Source organism: Macaca nemestrina, chromosome 4, assembly GCF_043159975.1.
Source record: "Macaca nemestrina isolate mMacNem1 chromosome 4, mMacNem.hap1, whole genome shotgun sequence".
Classification (NCBI taxonomy): domain Eukaryota; kingdom Metazoa; phylum Chordata; class Mammalia; order Primates; family Cercopithecidae; genus Macaca; species Macaca nemestrina.
Window position 1 is genome coordinate 15,147,026 of NC_092128.1, and position 24,611 is coordinate 15,171,636.

At 40.5% G+C, this 24,611-nt stretch overlaps 1 non-coding gene and 2 pseudogenes across 1 annotated transcript; all 3 read right to left on the reverse strand.

The window, feature by feature from the left end:
- Window positions 1-8,891: 8,891 nt before the first annotated feature.
- Window positions 8,892-9,955, reverse strand: LOC139362700 (TRPM8 channel-associated factor 2-like; annotated as a pseudogene).
- Window positions 9,956-17,697: 7,742 nt separating this feature from the next.
- On the reverse strand, window positions 17,698-17,800 carry LOC139363040 (U6 spliceosomal RNA). The gene has a single exon (XR_011622928.1). It is a non-coding gene; the product is annotated as a U6 spliceosomal RNA (small nuclear RNA).
- Window positions 17,801-18,177: 377 nt separating this feature from the next.
- Window positions 18,178-20,765, reverse strand: LOC139362701 (cTAGE family member 15-like; annotated as a pseudogene).
- Between the last annotated feature and the right edge of the window lie 3,846 nt (window positions 20,766-24,611).

The following is a 24,611-nucleotide window of genomic DNA, read 5'->3' on the forward strand; positions in this document are numbered from 1 at the left end:
GTAAATATAACAAAAGATAGTTCAGAGCTCTGACAAGGATAATTTGAGAACTTCACAGCCTTTTTAAATGTTGTGTGTGTGAATGTGTGCACATGTTGTGGAATATAAGCCGTTCAAATTTATAAGCAGGACTACTTTCTAAGGGAATGTGAGACTGTTTTCCAAGCTTTATTTATTTTATATTTTTAACTATTTAAATAAACAACTTATAAATTAGGATAGTCAACAGAATGTTTACTAAGACAGTAGTTCATCCTGGAAAACGTATCTGGGAGAATGTATGCACCCATTTCAACATATATTCTGCCTATAGATGAAAATACCATCGTTTTATGATATTAATTACTGCTAGTTAAAACTGAAGGTGTATAAAGCAAGATTAAAATAGCATTTCTTCTCTTGCCTCTTAAAGTTTTGTACCAAACAAGCTCAGGTCTTGGGTATTCTCTTCTGCTCTATTTTACACTCACATGTCCTACAGGCACTAATGTGAGAAATATCTCCTTTCCAGGTTTCGGAGGATCTCAGGCAGGATCAAGAGCAGCTCCTGGAAGGGATGTCAAAGCTGGACCTCAGGACAGGAGGATCCCCCTGTCAGCTGCTGGTGCATGGGTCGCTGCCTTGCCCTTAGGAATAGATAGCTCCTTTGGCTGCTTTCCTGCAGCTGCCCACTATGGCCGCGGGCATGTAGTGCTGGCAGGTCATGAGCGTTTGATATTGGATCACAGGTTTAGCCTATTTGTGGTCAATGCACTGTGTTGGCCAGCAGCGGACCAGAATGGAAAAACTGGGTTGAACTCAGAAATGCACAAGTTGGGTCCTATGTTACCAAAAAATAACTTACAGTGGACCAGAACAGACCTTCTCGTCAGTGACCTAAAGGTCTTTTGCTGTCACTCACTCACTGACGTGAATGTCAAGAAGATAGTAGAATTTGCTGTAGAAGGTGGAGGATTGCCGATTGGCAAGCAGGCCTGGTTTTTGGCCTCCAGAAACCCAAATTTTAACAGTTTATGTCAGTTTCCAGAAAACAGGTTTCTTAAATGCTCTGGCCTAGGCATCTTAGATAAGAGATGCCATAAAGGTCTCTTCCCAGTCCCCATGCCTGGGGTGACAAACTACCACATCCACAGAGCTCTGTCCCAATTTGAGTCCATGCTGCACAACAAGGGAAGAAATTTAGAAACGAACTGGCTGGAGAAACTCATAGAAGACTCTTCCTACATGTGTCAAGTCCCCCAGGAAGGGATTCCCATCGATGCATCTGTGCACAAAGACATCCTAAAAATGTCAAAGAAAAGGGCTTACCACTTGTGAATAAGAAAAACCCAGTCATCAGGGGCAGCTCTCAGGCCTACCTGATATCCTTGGCATAAGAAATGGTCAAATCAGGAACTGACAGCTCCTTGCTGCTTCATGATTGGACTCCCTCTTCTGTCCGTTTCACAGAATCTCCAATCAGCATTGAGATCAGTGAAGGTATAGACTGGTGAGAGAGGATACGGAAGTGTAGGATTGCAGAAGTGGTGGACTGAATAACTTCAGCGGCATTCTAGGGACCCTCTTCCTCATGAAGGCCATTTGTATTAGTCCATTTTCCCACTGCTATAAATAAAAGCCTGATACTGTGTAATCTGTAAAGGAAAGAGGTTTAGTTGACTCAGTTCTGCATGGCTGGGGAGGCCTCAGGAAACTCACAATTATGGCAGAAGGCAAAGGGGAAGCGGGCCCCTTCTTCCCCAAGGCAGCAAGAGGGAGAAGGGAAGTGCAAGCAGAGGAAGAACTGCCACTTTTTACACCATCAGATCTCAGGAGACTCACTCACTATCACAAGAACAGCATGGGGAAACCATCCCCCATAATCCCATCACCTCCCACCAGGTTCCTCCCTTGACACATGGGGATTACAATTTAAGATGAGCTTTGGGTGGAGACACAGAACCAAACCACATCGTCATTCTTTCTCATAAACTTTTAAGGAGATGGAGACCAGGAATTGTAAGTGAGGTATGGGAGGCCTCAGTTAGGGCAGTCTGGCTGGGTTGAGGTGTGCACGGGAGATCCACTAGCTCTGGAAGCGATTACGGGAATTCTCCACCAATGTGGAGCCATGGGGATGGGAAGATCTCAACCTTTCCCATGGTTCTTATCAGATAACAGACATTCCTGGGTGAGTACTGGACTCTACTTACCTGAAGGACAAACCGCAGAAGCTATATTTCCTGAGGATGCAGTCGCTGCAAAATTGAAGGTAAAGTATTCTTCCCTCACTCCCTATTTAAGTCAGCTTTTGACATTTTCCATAGCACCCTTACTTCTGCTTTCAATAATTTTTTGGATTTTCTCAAAGACCTCTCCAGGCATACAGAGCAGTTATCACCTTCATTTTACAGGCAAGGAAAGTAGTCACAGAAAAACCTTCGGTTGTTGTAAGCAGTAAATGGGATACAGAACATGAAGCCCCTAGCAGAGCTTGACACATAAACAAGTGCTCAAAAAGCATGTTTCCTTTATCCCCTCCTCCTCTTTGACCCAGTATCAAAGTCTTTCTAATTACACTTTCCTGTAGCATCTGAAACATTATCTCACTGTTGACCAAGCTCCAACAGCACCCCAGATATAGGAATCACTTCCACAGACACAAATCTGGGATGCAGTCCCTCACCTCTCCTATCCAATACCTGTAGGAAATCACAGGGGCATAGTCAGTGTCTTTGAGTCAATATTTACCTCGGGGCTGGTTTTGATTAAATCAAAGAAAAAAGCCCAAATCTCTATAGAAAACCAGGAATAATTATGAACAGAAAGGGGTGACCTGGAGAAAGTGAATATATGGGAGGAAACCTCCACTCCCTCCAAAGAGATGGGTCACTCTCAGACGCTCCTCCTCCTAGGTCTGCTTGGGACAAGGCCGACCCTATCCTTTCTGGCCATGAACACACACATGCATGTACACACACACACACACACACACACACACACACACACATATTCAGTCATCCCCAGCACAAGTCCCTTCACCCACTCTTGCTGGTTTCTCACTGTGGCAGGTGCTGATCCGGTGCCACGTGGATAACCTAAGCCCACTGGGAACTTACTTCTGCCCCCTTGTGGTGACTGTCGTGTCAGTACATCTTGGACAGAACAAAGAAGTCCATCTCCTGCCTCTGGGAGAGAGGGGGACTCCTCTACACTGTTGTGCCTCCCAGAGATACACTGGGCGCCGTGTCCGTCATCATCCGTGGGGCTGTGTCGGGTCCATACTTCAAGCTGGATGAGCGGGGGATTCAGGTTCAGGCTGGACTCAGAGGAGAGGCAAGTTTGGAGGTGGGAGTGGGTTCGTTGTGTGAGGGGTAGGGGCTGAGTGATGGAAAGAAGAGGAGGGAGTCTTGAGGGCTGACAGTGGTCTGGGCGATATGGACCCGCTATCCTTAGAGCCCTGAGAGAAAGATGGAAAAGGAACAGGGATGTGCATTTCATTCCACAACAACAAAGACTTTATTAGTCACCAAGTTATCTCTCGATGTGGCCAAAGTGCTACCATTTAAACCCAGAAAACACGGTGTAGGGCAGGGTAAATTGAAGGTAAAGCATTCTTCCCCCACCCCACCCCCCCATTTAAGTTAACTTTTGACATTTTTCATGGCACTTTTACTTCCGCTTTCAATAATTTTTTGGATTCTCTCAAAAACCCCTCCAGGCATACAGAGCAGGTATCACCTTCTTTTAACCTTCATTCCCAGGTCAGACATCCCTGGAGGAGTGGAAGAGGCGTAATGAGGAGAATCCAGCTCCCTAGGGAGAGGTGGCCATGAACAACGTCATCCTGACCATGCCAACAGCAAACCTTCAGACAGTGGAGGACCCCGAGCCTGTGTTCTACCTCTGGGACAAAATAACGCAGGCTGTGGCCAGGCTGGTAGCAGAACCATTCCCTTCCACCATCCAGAAAGCATTGTAACTGATGTGCAGATCTCAATTCTTGCGTCCTCCTGGGGAATGCTCTGAAAATTTATTTTCCAATTGAACAAACATAATTGAATTACAATGCATAATGTTGCTGGGATCAGTGGGTGAAATGGTGCATAACAACACTTAGGATCTTGTCAATCATGTTCACGGGCAAACAGGTAAATTATCATTTAAATTTTCAAGAAAAGAGGAGTCACAAGATAGTAAGAATGAGGGAAAAATAAGTCCAGAATCTTCCCATGTGACTTCACGGAAGAATTGAATTGGGGTCAGAGTTGGCAATGGAAAGTGGCCAGACGTCGAGGTAGGGGGATTCTCAAAAGCTTTGAGTAGATGACAAAGATTTTGTTGGTTCTTGAGAAAATGGGAGAAAATGTAGATATCTAGAAAAAAAAAATGAGGAAGCCCGTTTACCATTCTCAGGATCTCAAAAAGATTCCATAAAATGAATTAAGACTAAATTGGAGAGGTGAGAATATTACTGTCTCCCCTCAGAGTCCCAAATCCAGACTCAGGACATCCTGGCACACCACTCACCTAAAAATGGGTGTAAAATGAATGATAACACTCACAGTCACATTCTATGTACATGTATTCTTCAAGGTCATGTGCAGATGAGGCAATCAAACAATGTCTAAGAAACTAGAAAGGAGAATTTGCTTAGGGGTAAAGTCAGATGCTCTTTTGATTAATCTACTGTAAGTTTTGTAAGTTTTGTAACTACTGTAAGTTACTTCTTAATTCATTTTCAGCATAAAGTTGAGAATGCACTCTGACAGTTTCTCTTTTCACTTTCAAATCAATGAATAGCATTTTAACTTGAGCATCAATTCTGCCTAGAGGTTTCATGACTAATTTTTCAAGTTAATGTCTTCAAAAACAAAACAAAAGAAAAACTCTTTATGGTTGAGATTTTCTAGGAGTGAACACACATTGCTGCTGTTACCATGAAACAACAATATCTAGAGAAAGGGATGTTGTAGTTAACAAAATATTAAGCCTAGTGATGCATAAGCAGAAACATCCATTTTGTTTCAACTCTTGAGTTTTTGGAGGGAGAGAGAGGCTTCTAAAATATATCAGTATAGCTTAGTGGTTAAATGCTCTGACTCTGGAATTAATGTGATGCAGCATAAACAAACAAATAAATAAATAAAGCAATCAATTTTCTCGCTATTCCTATAGATAACAACAAAGCAGCTGACAAAATTTATTTTTCATTTAAAAAAACAAACTAAATCTTAGGAAGGAAACCTTCTTATCTGTATAGATTGAGTATCCGTTAGAATATGTAATATTGGTCCTGGCGCGGTGGCTCACGCCTGTAATCCCATTACTCTGGGAGGCAAAGATGGACGAATCACAAGGTCACCAGTTTGAGACCAGTCTGGTCAATATGGTGAAGCCCCGTCTCTACTAAAAATACAAATATTAGTCAGGCATGGTGGTGCACGCCTGTAGTCCCAGTTACTCAGGAGGCTGAGTCAGAAGAATCGCTTAAACCAGGGAGACGGAGGTTGCAGTGAGCCAAGATTGTGCCTCCACACCACTCCAGCCTAGGTGACAGAGCAAGACTCCTTCTAAAAAAAAAAATATATATATATATATATACACACACACACACACACACACACAAGTAATATCACAACATTAGAAGCATTCCTGTGAAATCAGGAAAAAAAGCAAGGCTGCTCTCTGTCACTGATACCAATCATAATTTTAATGGATAATGGACATCCTAGCTAACAAAATAAACAAACGTTACAATGCAACCAGCAAAAGTTTCCATTATTTGCTGGGAAGTAATGGAAAACATAAGGAATCAACTGACAGACTATTATAACTAATGAAAGAGTTGAGCAAGTTGTTTAAATTCAAGATAAACACAAATTTTAATAATTGTTCTATTAAGTAGGAATAGATAATGATAAAATGTTCCATTATTAATAGAACAATATAATTTTATAGTTTATAAAATGGCAACAAATTTTAATGACCAAGAATAATTCTACTAAGAATTGTGCAAAGGCTTTCTGGGAAAATCTATAAGACTTGACAAAGAATAGAAAGCAATACTTGAATAAATGAAGACACATTTTTGTTCCTAGATGAGTAGATTCAATATTTTAAGATGTTAATTATTGATAGACTGAATAAAGAAAATGTGATACATATACACTATGGAATACTATGCAGCCTTAAAAAGGAATGAGATAAAGTCAGTTGCAGGAACACAGATGGAGCTGGAGGCCATTATCCTCAGCAAAGTAAGTCAGAAACAGGAAATCAAATACTGCATGTTCTCACTCGTAAGTGGAAGCTAAATGATGAGAACACATGGACACATGGGGAGAACAACACACACTGGGGCCTGTTGAAGAGTGGGGGGTGGGAGAAGGAAGAGGATCAGGAAGAATAGCCAGTGGGTGCTGGGCTTAATACCTGGGTGATAGGATGATCTGTGCAGCAAACCACCATGGCACATATTTACCTGTGTAACAACACACACATCCTGAACATGTACCCTTGAACTTAAAATAAAAGTTGGAAATTTAAGAAAAGTAAGATATTAACTATCCCTAAATAATCTCTAAATTGAATATAATCCTGCTAAAAATTCTGACATATATTAAAGGAAATTGATAAGCTGATTCTATAGTTTAATCTGCAAACATAAGTATCAAAAAAAACACATAAGAGATTTTTGGAAATGTTGAGTAACATAATATAGGGACATAGAGAAGAATTTGTTTTCTCAGATGGTGAAACTTGCTTCAAAGCTGCAGTAACAAAAGCAGTATGGTTGGTGCAGAATTAGATGAATAGGTCAGTAGTCCAGAGGACAGAGTTGGAAGAGCAAATTAATATAATGTGGAAGCATATTATATGAAAAAGTAACCATTAAAGTCAATCAATAAAATATTGACTTTTGAAAGGTCAAAGATGCTATCATAATTGGCCATATATTTAGAAATAATATACGTGATATAATACAAAAATTCATATAAATTAAATAGCTAAATGTAAAATGTACAACCATGAAAGTATTAGAAGAAAATATAGAAAAATATTTTAATACATTTGTAATGGGAGATTTTCTAAACAATAAAAGATGTTATAAAGAAAAAGGCTGATAGATTTGACCACATACAGATATAAAACATATATATTACACCAAAAACAAGGATAAAAAACAAATGGAACGAAATATTCACAACATGTAAAATAGACAAAGAAGTGTTTTCTGTAATAGCACTTAGTAATCAATAAGGAAAAGACAAATGCTAAATAGAATGAAATAGATGATTTATAGAAGAAATATAAATGAACATAAATATATAAAATCATCCTCTGCATTTGTAACCTGAGAAACACAAATTAAAATAACATTTCTTCACATCTATACTGACAATAATATCAAACAAAAATTCATTCTATCCAGTACTAGCAACAGTCTAGGGCTATATTTTTGTTATAAGTGCAAATTGATGTATACCCTTTTAAAATGACAATTTGTCAGCATCTGTCATTTCAAAAATAAATATTTTTTAACTAGCTGCTGACCTTCTTGGACCGTATGCCAAAGAAATGCTTGCACTTGTATGCAATGACATATAAAATCAGTCATTTTCAAATTTTGAGTAACAATAAGCATTAGATGTAATCCAAATTTCCATGGTTGAATAAGCATACTATGGCCACCCCATGGAACACTATTCATCTGTGCCAAAGACTAAAGTAGATTTGTGTAGACAAAGGAATTAGTTAAATGAGGAAGAGCTTCACTTGTCAATTTCTTGGGATTCGAGTCACAGGACAGTCATAGTTCATTCGATCCAATCTTAGCGTTATGAGAAATCTCATCTTTTGTCCCATTTTTCTCTACCTTTAGACAGAGTGATCCTGCTCCTCTGTGGAAGAAGTTGCTACAAGATTTCCTCTGGCTTCATCACCACCCTGCTGCCCCACTTTCCATTCAGACATACCCTCACCCAGGGGTCCCACTCCATGCCTGGGGAAGGAAATCCCTGAATTACGGACATAGACTGTAACATGTTGCAGTCTCCCTGCTGTCCCTGGACTACGTTGCGTTAGATTTCATTCATTTACTCCATGTTTATTTAGCACTTACTGTAAGCCAGATATTGCACTATATGCTAGTGATCCGGTGGTAAGCAAAATAGACACGATTCTTGTTTCCCATGAATTTTATAGTTGTTTTCTCCACTTATCCACCATCTCTTTCTAACTATTTAGAACTGGGAGGCACAATAGCAAATAAAACAGAAAAATAACCTGTTCTGAAGGCATTTAATACTCAGTGCCTAGCACAGAAAAACCAGAAGATGTTGTCCCTTATCCATAGCATGTAAGATTTAGAATTACATTGGCGATTTGTAACTCTTCCATTACACAGTGACCAATTTCTCCACTGCTAGACTGAAAACCCCTTGAAAATGGGGATATAGGACTGATATTTAACATGGTTCAGACTCCTTTTAGCGAAGTATCACTCACATTACATGGAGTGGGATATTGAGCCACTTCTTAGAGACCTCAAACTGGCTTCTGTCTCCAGAGGTGTCAATGAAGTACACTGCAGCCACACTTTTCCAGACATAGCACATAAATCCTTCTATAATTCCCTGAATACTCTGCGTCTAGATTCTTCCACCTCTCTGGGGTCACTTCACAAGGGGGACCATACAATGTCAATGAGCAAGAAATTTAATTAAAACCTGATTATTTCCCTTGGCAGTTTTCATCGTCATCCCCCACAAAATATTGCTAAAAATATTCTCAGAAGTACTGACTCCTGCATATATGCAAGGGTGGGAAAGAGGAGACAATTGGAAAGTTTTCTCTTATCCAATATGACTGCCAACATGACCAAAAGTTTGTACAAAATGATTGGGGAAAGATTAAAGCCGTATTGCAACTTCATTTATTTAAGAAATATTGATAAACACTCCGTGTTCCAGGCACTAGGCAGGGAAATAGAGTGGTGAGTAAGACAAGCTTTTCTATTCAGCTTTGGCCACAGGAGGGAGTGGCAGTGAGGGCCCACCTCTCTTGTGTCTTGGTGCCTTTTAATCATCGTGCTTTTGATTTGTGGTGGTTCCAAACAGAGTCAAAAACAATCTGTATTGAAATGGAAGCTCGTTGACAAGGGAAACCAACTCTGTTGTTTATCCTGAGTCAGACTCCCTAATGGGGGAACAGACACTCCCCTGACATGGAGTGAGATCTTGGAACCTTCTTAAGAGACCTTGAAGCGCTCTGTGTCCCCACAGGTGTCGGGGAAGTACACTCCAGCCACACTGGTCACCTTGATCCCAAGGAACCTGGACAGCACCTTGTCATGGCCGAACTTGCTGACCCAGTACCAGGCCCGGCCCCGGATAAGTAAGCCCCTTCCATGTCCCAAACTGGATCGGCGTTGCAGTCATGGTGTCATCGAAGGCACTGATGCAGTAAACCCCCAGGGCAGTCCTGGTTCTGGATCAATCTGTGTCTCAACACCAGAGTCCTGCAGGACATTTCCTAGTGGTGCCAAGGATGGGTGTACTCCTATGGGATCCCCGGGACAAGGACAGAGTCAGCTCACTGTATTGAGGAGACATGGAGCCAAACCAGCATGCAACAGGTAGCCCTCACGGGACACAACCACGAGGCAGTCTTGGCCCTAGCAGGAGGCAGTAATGAGCACCTGGCCCTTGTCATTCACCATCACGGGGAAGGTAGATTCTCTAATAAGGAGTTCACTGGGGTCGGGGACTCTGGGGAGATCTTGTCACTCCATCCATGAGGGCCCTGAAAGCAGCAGTGGGAGTTGTCGCCATGGTTCTCTCAGCTGCTGCAAAGGAAAGTACGGTGAATGAATGAACGACAAGCAAATGGATAAATGCAAGTTACCCTCGTTCTCACAGCGCCATGCCTGATAGAGCTTATAGCCAGACTCATGGAGGTTATATGTAGTTACCTTTCTTGATTTCCCAGACTCTAGAACACTTCATAAGTACAATATCTAAGAAGTCTCACTCTCTTGATTTATTTTTATTATGCAGACATCACCTCTTATTCTCTCTTATTCTTTCCTTAGCTCCACCAACTTAGATGTTGTCCACAGCTCTGTCCTCCACCACTCAACTCTCCTTTCTTGTAGCCCCTTCCTTGCATCAGGGATTACATTGACAGTTGTCCTTCATTTGTAACAGCTGTAAATGATCTCCATGGTTTGCCCCTGGCCTGGACTTTAAATCGATCTGCTTAAGGAGCATCACAGTTATCAGCTGAAATCTATATGGAAGAAATTGAACTTATGTCTACCCGCTCCACGGTTCCTCTTAGAGAAAATACTTAAGCTTACTTTTCCCATCTTTGTCGGGAAGATAGTATATCCTTGAGGGCTTTTCATGTGAAGGTTGTTGGAACTAATACTACCACTGGTTTTCTCAGAGCCTGGGACATTATAATATCAAAAGAGAATTCCTGTACTTTTATCTTTCTTCCTGGTTTCTCAAAATGATAGGTACCACCAACGTCTTAGAATCACGATTGCCCTCTTCCTCTCTCCGCTTTGCACACTCATTTTTGAGCTTTGTCGAGTGCTTGTTCATTTCAGTTTCCATGCCTATTGCCACGAACCTGGGTCAGGATTTCCATCTGGAAACGCTGGATCTCTCATAAACTCCCTTGATAAGAAGCCCTCAAAGCTTCACCACGAATAACACATGAGTGCTTGGGACTTCTTTCATCCTGGTAGCAGAGGTGTCCTGGATCTGCCTTGGGATGGTTTTTTGAGCTTTTCTTTTATTACCTCTCTCAAGACGGATTGAGTGTCCCTTCTCTGAAATGCTTGGGATCAGAAGTATTTCAAATTTCAGAGTGTTTTCAGATTTTGGGATATTTGCATATATATAATGCATTATGTGTATATGTGTGTGTGTTTGTGTGTGTATATATATATATATAAAATGCAGTAAACCCCCAGGGAATCTCCTGGTTCTGGATGTATTTTATTTTATATAGGTATATGATCAGATATCTTGGGAATGGGATCCAAATCTAAATATAAAATTCATTTATGTTTCATAATAAGTTGTACACATACCCGAAAGTAATTTTATATAATATTTTAAATAACTTTGTGCCAAAAGCAAAGTTTGTGTTAAGAATTAATGTGTGGAATTTTCAACTTGCAGAGTCACATCAGTGCTCGAAAGGTTTTGTATTTGGGGGCATTTTGGATTTCAGATTTTCTAATTAGCGATGCTCGGTTTGTACAGACTCTGTTCTGCCTGGGAAATAGGAACACGACCTGTGGTTTCTAGTATCTGTCAGGTCATTTCCTGTAGAATTTCATTGTCTCCCTTTCTTCCCTTCCCTTTTGCCAATTCTCATTACTCTAATTTTAAATTATTAGTAAGAGGCAGGTGAAAGTGTTGCTGTATTTGTTCTCAGGACAATCTTTTTTACAGAAAGCACTGGCCAGGGGATCTTTGGACCCATGAAATATGGTCTCGGTCCATTCTGAAGCCGGGATATGAGCAGGCACACAGCTGAGATGTACACTCTGCTGACTGCTCAGGGGGACTGAATAACGCCTTTCTAACTGTTGAAGTTGATGGAGAGAGGGAAGGAGAATTGTGTTTATTATGAGAATCAAGGAGGCTAGACAAGGAGTTTCAGTTTCAGAATTAGCCCATTCTCTATGAGCTCTGGCAGGTAATTGGTTTTCAAATGGTGAAAAGATCCCATTACCGCATTGTGAGTTTAAGGACAACTAGGAGTGAGTGTTTCATTCCATGGGCTCCTTCAGTGCCTGCAGTCCAGACTAGCTAATACTCTGCCCAGTAAGCATGTCCTTCGACTTATCAACGGGGTGGCCAGAGACATGTGCAAAACCACTCTTACCTAGACAAAGGAATGGATTGCTTTGCTGAACAAATCCTGGAAGTGTACTGTTCAATCTCTGAAGAAACTACTTTAGAGACAACAGTTAAGTATTTAGAGAAGGATAAAAATTCATCTCCTAGCTTCGCTTGAGGAGAAGCAGAGGTATGCTTGGCTGGAGAAGGTGTTAGGAGAACAGACAGGTACAGGGCAATATGGCCATTGTAGTTTCATCCGAGGTTTTAGGTGTAGTTGGCATCCATTTTCCTTTCCCTTTACCAGGAATCATAAGGGGAGAGAGGAATGTGATGGATCACCAAGCTGGTGATAGATACCAGGTGAGCATAGGGCTGTCCATACACAGGGCAGGTACCTTTCCACTCAACATACCAGCCTGAGCATCTATGACTGTGGGGCGGGGGGTGGGGGTCAGGGCAAGAACTCTCAGGATGAAGAGGCAAGGGTGAAGATTCAGGTTGGGGAATAGTACACATTTCTATTCAAAAGTCAGGAATGACGTAACCGCCTTAAAGCTAAGGAGGAGGTTTAGTTACAAAACGAAAAAATGAAACTATCTACAGACAGCCCCCATCCTGGTTACTTGACCAAAGTTTGAGCTCCCCGGTGGTGGGAGGAGGGAGAGACATGAGTGGAATCAGTGAGAATGAGGCGTGAGATTCCCTGACAGTGAGAAGGCAAAGCGGTTGTATGGGTTCTGTGAGGACAGGATGTAGCCAGCCTCTGTGAAGTGTCCCAGAGGAGGACAGAGATTTCAGGGAATTATGAGAAAGGATTTATGTGCTATGTTTAGAGAAACTGGTCCCAGTCACTGGAGATGTCTGTGAAGATGTCCCAGCTTAAGGCGGCAGCAGAACCATTTGATTTCAAGGGACCATGGAGTTGTAAACAGTGGGCCTCTTAACTGTGGCCAATGTTGACCGAAGACTAGAGAAAAGTTCCTAAATGTCTCTGCTTCACTTAAGCACTTTTACAAGATTCTGAGCTTGATTTCAGAGATTCAATTCCAGTGTTTAATTGCTGGACAGCAGTTTGCCTGCTAGTTCAATAGGAAGTAGGCTGCAAGTAGTAGAATTTAATGTAATTGAAAGAAGATATAGTAGGTGACATTTCTTTCCCTCTTGAGGTTGTGGAGTAAGGATCATGAGAACAGAAACAGATGGTGCCTTGTCACCACTTGCATGACACTTTGAAGCAATTCAATCACCTTGGAGCCTAAAGCTCTGACCGATGGTGGTGTCCCCTTCACACATTCCATATGTAATTAAAAACCAAACCATTTACTCAGCTAGAAAAGAAAAACAAAATCCCGATTTTTCTTTCGGTGACTACTTCAATTTCCTTTTTGCAATATCAAATACAAAAATTCCTTTGGAAATTATTTTATTTTTGTTGTTGACGCATCTTCTCTGCTGCTGTGTGGCTCACCCGCTGGATCTCTGGTGACATAGAGCAAGTTCTTTTATTTCTCAGGTCATAGTTTTCTCACCTGCAGTATAACATGGCATGGATAGTAAATTTCCCTCAGCCCTGATTCCCTGCCTACCTATGGCAGCAAAACAGACAAAATCAGACTCGTGTATGATAAGACCAAAGAAGGATAAATGCGGCTAGATCTAAAGAAAGAATCAGAGTATAAGGAAAATCAGAAACAGAAAAGAGATGAATAGCAAGGAATGCACTTTGGGCACCTGGAGGCTTCAATTCAAACACACGTGTTGTCTTTCACTAACCCAAAAGCTTAACAGCTCAATCTCCTCAGGGTCACTAGAAGCCCCAGGCTGACCACTGCCAGCTTCAACAAACAAAGAACATCGGTGACACCTCCCTCCATGCCTGCAGAGCAGGAACATTTGTATTCCAGAAACAGTCGGAGGAGCTCACCTGGATGTCTGGATGTCCCGTGGATGGCTCAGATCCCGTGGGAAGGAGAAGAGACACCTATGTGGAAATAAGGGGATGATCTGGAGATGCTATCTATAGGGAGAATGAGTGACTCTCTTTGGGAATATCTTTCTTCCTGCTTCCTTTTGAAAGGGTGATGTTGGCTGGGAGGCTTCTCTGAATACCTAAAGCACACACAGGTGGTGCCTCTCATAAGTTCCTGGGCTATTTCTCATGGAGTTTGGGTGTGCATCCCAGACTGAAGCGACGTAGGCTCTGAGATTTTCCTTCTTCAAGTTTTTTTCCAGTTGTTGGCCTTATGCTCTGCATGATAGCATTCCTCTGTGGTGAGCAAGGGAATCTCTGCAAAGCCTCTACCATGTGTAGTGAGGAACGCTGATAAATATCACAGGAAATGGTGGTTGTCAGAGGTAAAACTGTTTTTAAAATAAGCAGAAACAGTGAGGTCTATGACTACTCTGGGCCTGTTCCATTGGAGCGTCTCCTTGGAAGAGGCTCCTGGGTCTGTGCTGATGATTCGGGAAGAGCCAAAGTTCTGGAATTTGATTCACCAAGAGTTAGGATTTCATGCCCTCATTCACTGGAACCCATTCACTAGTCCATTTACTTGTGTGCATAGTGATTAATTTGCAGAATTTACTTGTTCCTTTCAGCTATTTGTATGACGTATATGTATACTGTTCATTTGGTACAAAGTGCTTCAAATAATGTATATTTTTAAAGGTTAATATTAGAGAAGAAAAAAACACTGAAAGTAAATGGAGCTAAACATCATATTAGGAAGTTAGATAATAATAGTAAAATAACACCTACCTCAAAAAGCAGAAGAAAGGAAATAATAAAACTAAGAACAGATATGATTTAAATAGAAAGTGGCAAGAACTAAACTCAAAATTGGTTCTTTGAAGAGACAAATCTCTAGTGAGACCGAGTAAGGAGAAAAGAGGAGTGACACAAAGTACCAATAAATAACATCAGGAATGAAAGGGAAAGAAAATGACAGATGATGCGATTATTAAATAATAGTACACAAATGAATAAACAACTTTAAGCCAATGCATTTGAAAATTTAGGTAAAAGACACAAATTGTTGAAAAGTATCATTTTTAAAACTGAACTAAGAAGTTTACCAATAGTTCTGTAACTACTGAGAGAATGCTAGCAGTAGTTAATAACGTTTTTCTGTTGTTGTTTTGTTTTTGTTTTTGTTTTTGTTTTGAGATGGTGTCTCAGTTTGTTGCCCAGGCCAGAGTGCAGTGGTGCAATCTCGGCTCACTGCAACCTCCACCTCCTGGGTTCAAGTGATTCTCCTGCCTCAGCCTCCTGAGTAGCTGGGATTATAGGCGAGCACCACCACACCTGGGTAATTTTTGTATTTTTAGCAGAGACAGGGTTTCACCATGTTGGTCAGGCTGGTCTCTATCGCCTGACCTCATGACCCGCCTGTCTTAACATCCCAAATGGGTTAAAAACCTCTTATAAAGAAATTTCCAGACCAATGTTGGGTGACTTCTTTCAAATATTTAGGGAACAAGTAATTTTAATATTTATGACAACTTCCAGAAAAAAAAGAGGGAGCATTCGATAATGTATTTTATGAGGAAAGATGTAACTTTGATATCAAAACATAACAAGTACACTGGAAGAGAAAACTACAGGCTAGTCTAACTCCTAAATATGGATATAAGAATCCCCACAACAATATTAAACTTATAACAATAACTTACACGTATCATAATGCACATAATACCAGGACTCAATATTGCTTTAGCATTAGAAAATTAATTTATGAATCCACTCATAGCAGCAGATGAAAAAGGAAAAAAATGATTATTTCACTATTTGAAAAAATACTTTGTATTATACTTAAAGTGTATTCAATAAAATCTTTTAGAAAATAAGAAATAAAGTTGTGACTGGCCGAATAGGAGCAGCTCTGGTCTGCAGCTCTCAGCGAGATCAACGCAGAAGGTGGGTAATTCTGCATTTCCAGCTGAGGTACCTGGCCATCTCATTGGGACTGGCTAGACAGTGGGTGCAGCCCATGGAGCTGAAGCAGGGTGTGGCCTCACCTCACCCAGGAAGCATAAGGGGTCAAGGAACTCCCTCCCGTAGCCAAGGGAAGCCTCCAGGGACTGTGCCATGAGGAATGATGCACTCCAGCCCAGATACTGCACTTTTCCCATGTTCTTCACAACCGGAAGACCAGTAGATTCCCCGGGTGCCTATGCCACCAGGGCCCTGGGTTTCAAGCACATAAATGTAACACTCACTGTGTTACAATTGCCTGTAGTATTCAGTACACTAATATGCTGTACAGGTTTGTCACCTAGGGGCGATGAGCTATTCCATATAGCCTAGGTGTATAGCAGCTACTCTATATACCATCTAGGTTTGTGTAAGTACACTCTACCACATTTGCACAATGACAAAATCACTTGACAGCACATTTCTCAGAACCTATCCGCATCGTTAAACAACATATGACTGTATAATGCTAGCTTTTTGTAGATGCTTTTTATCAAGTGGCTAAAGTTTCCTCTATTCCCACTTTATAGAGAACTTTTATCATGAACAGATATTGAAATGTGTTAAATGTTTATTATGTATCAACTGATACAATGTAACTTTCCTTCTTTTGTTTGTTAACATGGTGGATTATTTTGATTGACTTTTTGAGATTTAATCAGCCTTGTATTTCTGGCAACAACCCCCCTGAACATGGGGTACATTTTTTTTAATATACTGTAGAACTCTATTTGTTAATATTAAGTTATACATATCTTTACATATCCACACACACCCTGGTTTTGCTATCTCTCCTGGTTTTGGTATCAGTGTAATAATAACTTCAAAAAATAAATTGGGGAGTGTTCTCTCCTTTTCTGTTTTCTGGAAATGATTGTGTAGCATTGGTGTTAATTTCTTTAAAACATGTTAGAATTCTCCAGTGAAACCATCTAAACCTAGAGATTTCTTATTTGGTAGTTTTAAAATTAGGAATTCTATTTTCTTAATGGTTATAGAGTTATTCAAATGGTCTATTCCTGCGTAGTGAGTTGAGTTAGTTTGTGTCGCAGCAGGAACACGGCATTTTGTCCATTTTGTCTAAGTTGTCTAATTTATGTGTGTGGAGTGGTTTGTAATATTCCTTGATTGTCCTTTGTGATGTGCGGTGTCTGTAGTGATATCGCCTGTTTCATTATGATATTTAAAATGTATGTCTTTTCTTTTCCTTTTAATTTCTGCTTGAGTTTGCTAAATTTTCTTAATCTTTTAACAGAGCAATCTCTTTGTTTCATTGATTTAACTATTGTTTTTCTCTTTTAAATGTAAGTGTTTTCTGTTCTTATCTTCATTAATCCCCACCGTCTACTTGCTTTCAGTTTATTCTGCTCTTCTTTTTCTAGGTTCCTGAGGTGGAAATCTATTGCTCACTTGAGACTTTTCCTCTTTCCTAATGCATGCATTTATTGCTATAAGTTTCCTTCTCAGCACTTTGATATGTCACAGTTTCATGTTTATCCAGTCCAATGTATTTTTAAATTTTTCCTTGAGACCTCTTTGTTGACAAATTGATTATTGTGAAGTGTGTTTTTAAACTTCCAAAAGTTTAGTGATTTTCATATCTTTCTTATGCTGATTTCCAGTTGGATTCCCTACAATGATTTGTGGTTTTCACTTGCTCTGGAAGATTACTATGTCTTTTAAATTGATTGTGGAAAGTTTTAGGGCCTCGGATAGCTCTATCTTGCCATGTGTTTTGTCAGCACTCAAGAAAAAATGTGTATTCTGCTGTTGTTGTGTGGAATATTCTGTAAATGCCAAATTGATTCCTTTGGTTAATGGCATTTTGAGTTGTTTTATATTCTTGTTGATTTTCTTTTTTTTGTTTTTCCTCTTTTTAAAAATATGAAATGTTTCACAAAATTTTGTGTAATCTATATGCAGGAGCCATGTTAATCTTGTCTACATCATTCTAATTTTAGAAAGTGCTGCCAAAGCCAACACTCCTTGCTGATTTTCTGTCTAGTTCTATCAATTATTGAAAAGGGCATGAGGAAATTTCTAACTATAATTGTGGATTCATCTATATCTCCTTTCAGTTCTGGCAGTTTTCTTTTTTAAAAAAGTCAACAAAAATTTATTTAATTAAGCACAAAGTTACTTTCACATTTATCTACAACCACAGTGAATACAGTTCTTGGCATGAAGACACAATCTTTAGAATTTAAAACCTCCCCACCTGCAAGATTACATATATAAAACTCCCACTATTGTTTCTATAAAAGTGGATTCATTCACCAAATTAAAGTACTTATACTATCTAGAATATAATAAAATGGAAATGATTTACTCATAGATTTGTATTTAAATCATCTTTATTTATAAACTACTATACTAAGAACTATAATTCCTTAAACTTCAATTTGAGAAAAGTGTAATCACTTAAGTAACAGCCGTTACTTAAACTGAAAATGAGATCAGTCTAAATTACTTTTGAAGAGAGCAAAAATCTTGTCAGGTTTCTTGCTGTGGTTCTGCTTGTTCAGTAGCAGGCTCCTTGGAAGGCAGAATCAACCCTGACAGGAACTCGCTTCTACCTTCAGAATGTGGGGTTGGGGTAAAATCCAGGTCTTGGGTGAAGGTAAGGAGGAAAACCCCTCGGTGGATAGATGTTTCTCACTGCAAATGGAGCACGTGGTGGACCTGGGAAATCCCTTGGTGGACAGTAACCTCGAGACACTCCAAACATGGTTCCTGGAGGAGGTGGGGGGAAAGGAGGTCCTCTTCTCATGAATGGGCCTCTTGTATTCACAGGAAACAATGGACCTCTGATTGGAGCCAGAGGTGGAGGAACAAAGCCGGTGCCAGTTGCTTCATTTTTAGCAGGGAGAGATGAATCAGGCACATTTAAATTACCAGGATGATCTTTGGCATTATTTCTACTGGATTCCATTTCTGAAGGCATTGACCCATCCATTTTATCCAAAGAAGGCGTATTAAAACTTCTGAGTTCTTCTGGCCCAGACAGTCCATCAGAATTAGAATAAAATCTGTCTTCCCTTTGTGGAGGAGGAGCTGAATCAGGATATGATTGTCCTGGTGGAGGAAACATCATCCTACGTTCCTGTTCCCACGGAGATGACAGGAACCCACTGTCAGAAGGAGCCCTGTGAGGATCGGTTAACGTATCGCAGCCTGGTTCTCCTCTTTCATTGGTAATCTGATGGTCCAGAGGATTCCCTGGGCCTCTTGGGCCTCTTCTTTCTCCCTCCGGAAGCACAGGAGAGGGTTTCAGTGGACCCTCCAACACAGTTTGAGGAGACAGAAAAGCTCTCGTTTCAGATGAAGGCTGACCCAATGGTGAGGGACCACATGGGGAATGCTCTCTGCCAAATGCTGTATTTGAAACATCAGGTGCACGAGGATCTTTTTCTAAAAGTTCAAATTTAAACTCTGTTTCAGTTAATTTTTGTCTGTTGTGAGCATTTTCTTTCCTTAAATCATTGAGGTTTCTTTCAGCAGTCTGAGCTGCCAACCAATTATCATGTCCTTTTTTCTCGTAGGAAATAACCTGCCTTTGATAAAAATTAATAGTTCTCTTCAATTCTTCTTCAAGATCTTTGGCTAGCTTTCCATAGGTCTCCAGCCCTTCAGTGGTATGGCTGATCTTTTTTTCCACTTTAGAAAGTTTCTCTTCTTCCTGTATCTGGGAATTTTCCTCTACTGTCAATTTCCTGTGGAGTTTCATTTCATTTTCTTGATAGAATTCAGTCATTATTTTAAGTTTCTGTTGAAGCTTCTGATTCTCACTCTCAAAATACATGTTTTCTGACTGTAAAGATGCTTGTTGAGTCTGAAGATTTTTAATATGCTCTGTAAGCTCTTCCTTTGTTTTATCAGCTTCAGATAACTCAGTAACAATGTGGTTTCTTTCTCCTTCTAAGGTTTTTAAAGAAACATTTAACTCAGCAGCATGAATCAGTTTCTTCAAAGCTCCCGTTGGAGGATCATCTAAGTAAGCACCATTTTCCGATTCACCGTTCACTTCTAATTCCAAGTTATCATCATCCGTTATGTCCTCTCCAAGCACAGCAGCCCGATCTTTCATTTTTAGCAAGCGTCCAGTCAGAGTGTTAATGTGATTTTCTTTATCATTCAGAACTTGTTCTGTGTGTGCTTTGGAGTCTTCAAATGTTATTTTCTGTTTATTAAGTTCACTCACTTGTTCTTTCCATACTTCAGCTTCTTGCAAAAGCCGCTTCTGGCTTTCCTGAAGTTGAGAATTTTCATTCAAAGCATCTTGTATTGCTATCTCGCATCGTTCTTCACTCATGTTAAAGATCTTGCAGATGATTTTGGCTTCTGCTATTTGTGATTTCAGGGATTTTGACTTATTTTCTAGAGACTGTATCCTTTTTGAAATATCTGCCATCAATTCATCTTGTTGAGAATGTTTAGATTTCTCTTCTTTGAACTCTTTTTCTATACAGAGGATTTCATCCTCAAGTTCAGAATTGGACCTGTTCAGCTTTTCACAGGTTGCCTCCAAACTTCGTGCTTCTGCTGCCACCTTCTCAAAGCTGGCATCCTGTAAAGACGACTCTGCTTCATAGGCTTCGTACTCTTTTTGAATAAGGCTAAATTTTTCAAGTAGTTCACATTTTTCTTCAATTAGTCCAGAAAGCGTTGCAGCAAGTTGTTTTTCTCTTTCCACATAAAGCCGACTCCTAACGGATCTAAAAGCTCTCCACAGAAAAAGGAGAACAGCAAAAAATCCAACGACAGCTGCACATACCACCAGTTCCCATGGAAAACCATGAGGATTCGAATATGGTCTCCTACTTTCAGGCAGTGCTGCCACAACCCTGCGTAGCTCCTCCAGGACCAGCCCCAGATAGGGCTGAGGGGTAGCGCCGGGCTCCTCCATAGCGCCGAGGCTGCTCTGGGGTCTCCGCAGTAACACTGGCCACAACAAGCGGTGGAGAACACGCAGCCGGGGTCTGGAATCCGAATCCGCACGCGGCCACCAAGCGGAGCGGACCACTGCGGAGCCGGCTGCGGGGGGGTTTGGGAACGCGGGCACCCCACAGGCCTCACAGGCCCATGCTGCTGTCCCCTCATCCCCCCTGCCCCCTTGTTACACTTTACATCCTGAGGCAGCGCAGGTCCCAGCCTGACCCGCCTTAGTTCTGGCAGTTTTTACATCACATATTTTGTTTTGTGTTGCGTGTGTGTGTGTGTGTGTGTGTGTGTGTGTGTGTGTGTGTGTGTGTGTCTTTTGAGGTCGAGTCTCGCTCTATTGCCCAGGCTGGAGTGCAGTGGCGTGATCTTGGCTCATTGCAAGCGCCGCCTCCTGGGTTCACGCCATTCTTCAGCCTCAGCCTCTGGAGTAGCTGGGCCTACTGGTGTCCATCACCGCGCCCAGCTAATTGTGAGTGTGTGAGTGTCTGTCTCTCTCTCTCTGTGTGTGTGTGTGTGTGTGTGTGTGTGTGTGTGTGTGTGTGTGTGTGTGTGTGTGTTTAGTAGAGATGGGGTTTCACCATGTAAGCCAGGATGGTCTCGAGCTCTGACCTCGTGATCCGCCTGCCTGACATCACATATTTTGAAGCTCTGTTGTTTGGTGAATACACTTTTAAAATTGCTGTCTTCTTCAGGGATTAAACCTTTGATCATTATGTAATCTCTGTTTCTGGTAATTTTCTCTGCTTTAGCTGATATACATACAGGCACTAATGTTTGCGTAATATATCTTTATTCATCCTTTTAATTTGTCCTGCCCTGTATTGGTGAATTTCAAGTGAGTTTCTTGTACACAGCACACAAGAAACCTATACGAAAGGGTCATACTTTTAAGTATACTCTTCCATTATATGTCTCTCAATTGGCAGACCATTCATAATTAAACGAATTGCTGATACTTTAGTGCATAAGCCTGACATTTTTTCTTTTCTCTATCAACTCTTGTTTCTCTGCTTATTTTTCATGATTTTCTGTGGGTTATTTGAACATTTGCTTTAGAATTTCGTTTTGTTATTCATAGTGTTTATGGTGTATCTTCTTTTTTTATAGTTTTCTGGTTGCATTTTATAACTTATTGGTTGTTCTAGATATTCCCTTATATATACGTTATCACAGTCAATTGGTGTCATCTGTATTCCAGTTTAAGTGAAGTATAGCAACCCTATGTCATTTTATGTCTCTTTACCCTCTCAAATTTATAGTATAATTGTCTTACATACATTTAGAATAACACTAGACAATGCCACCATTTTTGCTTGAAACATCAGACATAATTTAGGAAATTGAAATCTGTGAAAATAAAGTGAGCATTTTAGAGCTGCCAGAAAGAAATCTGACACAACCTGTTTTGTCTTTCATTTTTTCTTTCTTTCCTTTATCTTGATCATAGATATTATGATGCCCTATCTATTAACTCCAATATCTGGATTATCTGTGAATTTGTTTTTAATAACTGATTTATTTCTTATCAGTCTGTTTTTCTTGCATTTTTGTATATGTGGTAATTTTTTAAAAGTGTGCTGAATTTATGGATAATATGATATAGAGATACTCAAAAATTTTGAATTGTTTTTCTGGGCAGACGTTATATTACTTGTAGATCACCTTGCTGCTCTCAAGACCTAGTTTTAAGCTGTGTTATGGTAATGATGTTTTATTTTCCTCTTAGGACATATGCCTCACTCCTAGGATGTTGCACCTCTCCTAAGAGAATTTTTAAGAGTCCCAACTAAGTTTCTCAGTTGTTTACCAACATTTCCCCATCTGGCTGGATCTGAACTCCAGTAGCTGTCCAGGAAGTTTTCAGTCCTGATAATCTCTTCTGCTTTCTGTATGCCAGCAGTTGCTTTCTCCTATGTCTCTCCTCTTCTTAGCCAACTGTCACATAGCTGAAGAGTCACAGAAGGACCAAAATAACATTTACACACCTATTTCTATGGTTCTCTCTCTCTCCCATATGGTACATTAACCCCCAATTCCCAACCAACTTAGCAGCTTTCAACTCTATTCATTGCTTCTTTTGGTTAACAAGACCAGTAATCCTTGGTTGAGTCCCATTTTCCAGTACCAAGTTCAGAAAGATGCCTTTCTGGGAAATCCTGGCAAATGTGATAGTAACCTCATGTGCCTCACCTTCCTTAAAGATCTCATACCTGACTTGGTACAACAATGTTCTTCAATGCCTGCTGATATGGTTTGGCCATGTCCCTACCCAGATCCCATCTTGAATTGTAGCTCCCATAATTCCCACGTGTAGCCTTGCCTACCTGAACCATGCTCAGCACCTGGCGAGAGGTAATTGAATCATGGGGGCGGGTCTTTCCCGTGCTGTTCTTGTGATAGTGAATAAGTCTCATGAGATCTGATGGTTTTACAAAGGGGAGCTCCCCAGCACATGCCCTCTCTTGTCTGCCATGTAGGATGTGACTTTGCTTTTCCTTTGCCTTCTATCATGATTGTGAGTTCTCCCCAGCCATGTGGAACTGTGAGTCCACTAAACTGCTTTCTTTTATGAATTACCTAGTCTTGGGTATGTCTTTATTAGCAGCATGAGAACAGACTAATATACCTGCCAAGAATTTTTTTCTATGTTTTGTCCAGATTGTGTAGTTTTTTATGGTGGGAGGGTGAATCTGACACCAGCTACTTTGGTGTCAATTAGCCAAGTCATGTACTAATTTATTTTTAATGCAGAGCTATACAATCTTCTTTCTATACTTAAATTTTTAATTAAAATATTACTAAAAATTTCTTAATGATTTTATTTCATGAGGAAAGAGACTCAGTCAGGAATGTAAAGTATGCCTTACAAGTATTTTCTTGCTAACTGTGTGAAATAGATTACAGGAAGTATTATTCGATCCCCCATTTGGCAGATTCAGAACCTTGAGGTTAAAAGACAAAAACAATTTGAAGTTGACCTTACAATTAATTAGAAAGGGACAGACCTAAAACTCAGGTTCAACATTAGACCTCCATATCTTTGGCACAAAAACACACTGTCCCTTGACTTTTGCCCTGTCTTCATAATTCCAAAGAGCCTGAGATTACTTTCAGACTATACCATTTTCATTATTAGTAAGTAATCTGTCTGAATTGTCACACATGAGACAATCATTAGTGTCAGCCAGAAGTGTGACATCCAAGCTCATTTCAAAGCCCCTGGAAACAGACTGTCTTTACTGCCTTCTGTGTAGACGTCCATTACTCTGGGTTCTGAGACTTGAGTCCACACCAGGCAAACACCTCCCTAACTCTTCATCATCTATTCTTATCCCCATGGTCAAAGTTCAAGTCCTCAGCACCTTTCACCTGGACTGTTCCAGTAGCCTCCTCACTAGTTTCCCTACCCCTAGCCACAATCCCAACTGAGCTGTCTCCCAGAATGCTGCCAAATTAAGCATAAATTTCAGCTTAAAAACTTTCAGTAAATTCCTGTTGCCTTCAGGTAGAATTCTTCAGTAAATTCCTGTTGCCAACCTTCTCCTTATCAGGGTCTGCCTTCTCCTCCTGCCTCAAGTTCCAGGTTCCCACCTTTGTACCCCTTCTCCCGCAAGTCCAAACTGATGATTGTTTTCCGAACATTTCACCATGATTCATATTTCTGTGCATTTACAAATACTACTCTTTCTTCCTGAAATAGTTTTCCCTTCTTTCTATAATGAAGCTTCCTGAAATGGTTTTGCCTTCCTTCTACAACAGGAAAACTCCTGTTTATCTTTTAAAATCAGCACCTTGTCCCCGCCAACTCCCTCCAAAAAAAAAGAAAAGAAAAGAAAGGAAGAAGGAAATAC